We start from the raw sequence: 2842 nt of genomic DNA on the forward strand, positions 1-2842 counted from the left end.
GGAGGGCCTTGGCCCGCCTGCCCCGGGATGAATGGCAGGGCTTCTCTTTCCAGACTCTCCCCCTCCCCCTCCGGCTTTTCTTTGCCTGTAATTGTGACCCTGGGCTGGGCCACGAAGTCTCCTGTTTGGAGTCGTTAGCGGTGGCTGCATTAGCCCGGCAGACCTCCCAAGTGGCTCCGGCTGGCGTGTCAGCGCGCGAGGGCTCTGCTCCTCGTCCAGCCGCGCTCTCATCAAAGTCCCTGGCTCCAAGGAGCCTACAGGCGTCTCCGGCGGCCTCCCAAGAACACCGTAAACAATTTGTAGGCGCCCCCACACACACACACACACTACCCTCACCTCGGCCTGGGTCTCAGGCTCGCACCGCCACCACGTTAGCAATCCCGCCTCCCAAAACGTTAAATCCCCCCTTTTCCATAAGGGCTCAAGGACCCCAAACGATTTATGTACATTTCCGGCTGCCTTAAGGACGTGACAATAATTTACAACGCGATTTCTAACGCTTTTATACTCGCGATTCGTTTTAAGCAAAGAGAAATGTGTGTGTATTCTCTGTGCAGTCGCACATTTTATACCCTCCCCCCCCCCCCCGAAATTTTTCAGGCCCTGCTGAGGAACAGAGTCGGTACCATCCGATCCACAAGGCAGTTAAGGCCAGATTGCTTGCCTTTTAAGGCGATTTCCTCCTGCAACAGTAAGCCTGGGAGTCGACAGAGAGACTGAATAGCAATTATTCATTAGCTGCTATTAAATTCAGGGTCTTCCCATAGATGGGCTGAGACCAGAGGGGCAGGCAGCCTGTTCAAGTGCAGTAGCTGTAAATACCGGCTTGCAGCAGAGCTACCCTCGGCAGAGAACTCCAATTTACGTTCCGGGATGTAAATCCCTTTGAAATCACACGGGGCTCCCAGCGCCATTGAAATTAAGGGTATTTAATCCGAGTAGGAGTGCTTAAGATCAAGGTGCCAATTAAACAGAAGGAACTTGAAGTGGAGATAAATTTGGCTGACTTTCGGAGGGCTTGCCTCCCCCGCCTTATGTTAACCAAGAATCATCTTCTTGGACGTAAATCCTTTCAGTTTCCTGTTCCTCCCTGAGCCTGTCTTGGCGGGGTATAAATACAAATAAATAAATCGTCACACAAACCCTCCTTCGCGATTCCCACTGAGTACTGATTCACACGCTCACCACGCGGGTGGGTTCCGCGTGAAAAGGCCAGAGGGCCCCGATTTGGGGGCAGTGGTGCGTTGTTGTGCTGAGCTCCCATGCCTAAACTCGTCATCCAGCAGTTACCCCGATTACTCTGTTCCTCCCAGTGGGAAGATTGTGGGAATGAGTCCTGAGGGTGTACAGAGTTACACCAGAACGGCTGGGGGCGGGGGTGGGGTGGGGAGGTCACACATGCATTGTTTCTGGGAGGTGAGCATGCCAATGAACTCCGAGTTAAGGGACAAAACTGCGAAACACGAAATCTTTAAACCAACAGTGTGAATTTAAGACCTGCTCTTCTTCTCCGTTCACCGCAGAGAGTAGTAGGGTGCCTACTGGAGTTGCAGAAAGCAGAACCGTGAGGGGCCATCCCCTCCACGCCAACATCTCCGAATTTAAGCAGACAAAAAAGTGTGTGTGTGTGTGTGTGTACTTCTGTTGTGTGGAGCAGAGAGGCAGGTAGGCAGGCAGACCAACGTCCCAATCCACAAGACGTCGGCTGGAGAACCGTTTGTATACGCTTAGCTTGCCAGTGTGGTCTTGGACTCCAGGGAGACCTGTGCTTCCAAGCAAGCAGTTTAGGGTCCCAACCGACCCCCCACCCCCCCAGGGCTTGGGTCCCGATGAGTAGCAGGTTATCCGAACCCTCCGAATCTCGCTTAAGAGAGAGAGGCCGCATTTATGATGGGAACTGGTTAATTTATCTGCGAATCCGCTAAACGCCAGAGAATCTCGTTAGCCGGTCAAGCCCTGCTCGGTTGACACAAAGATGGTCCCCTGAAGACATTTATGTGGATCGGTGTTTATCGTCAGTGAAACTGTCACCGTTTTAAAACAGCCCCAAAAACCATTGCTTGCAGGCTGAGTCAACTGCTTAAAACAGGAGGTCAAATAGCTAAAGATGCTACATTTCTCTTTAGTCCTAACTCGAGATAGGTTAAGTTTGGTGAGATGGTGAGACAGTTTATAGGCTATGAAATCAGAGTTTTTGTTAACGAGACATTTCCATTTGAAACCTAAGTGCATTTTAAAAGGCAGGCAAAGACAATGAGGACAGGATGAAAACCGCTTGAGCCACTGCAAACAATTCAATATGAGATCGAAAAACCCGAACCCCCCTGCACTAAATGAGCCCACAGGTTACAGCAAATCTACAGTGTGGCCAGCCCACAGGGTCATTTTTCACATGATTCCCTCCGATCATTTAAGCATACTGGGCTAGCGTCCCCTCGCAAGCATGTTTACTTGGAAGTAAATTCCAGTGTTTCTATTGAAATCCCCCCCAAGCGGATCCGATGCCGAAGTAAAAGTTCGGGAATTGTTAGCTGAGCGCCGAGTTCGGAATCAACCATATTCCATCTCTAGTTCTGCTCTGGGCTGTAAATCCAAACAAGATGAAGTTGACGAACGACTCCACCCCGCGCGTGGGGCGGAGGAGAGAGAATTACACTGCATCAAGCAGAAGCTCCGAATACCTTTTGTAACCGTCTGCACCTGGGGGGAAATGGTTTTCTCCGACAAAGATGTGAAACATAAGACGTCCTGTAAGAAGGCTTCGCCTAAGGGGCGAGTCTGATGGTACTGAATGCCCATAAAAGCGGTGGATTAAAGTGTTCCCGCTGGAGTTGGGAATGCC

Source organism: Gekko japonicus, unplaced genomic scaffold, assembly GCF_001447785.1.
Source record: "Gekko japonicus isolate JY-2015 unplaced genomic scaffold, Gekko_japonicus_V1.1 scaffold109, whole genome shotgun sequence".
Lineage (NCBI taxonomy): Eukaryota > Metazoa > Chordata > Lepidosauria > Squamata > Gekkonidae > Gekko > Gekko japonicus.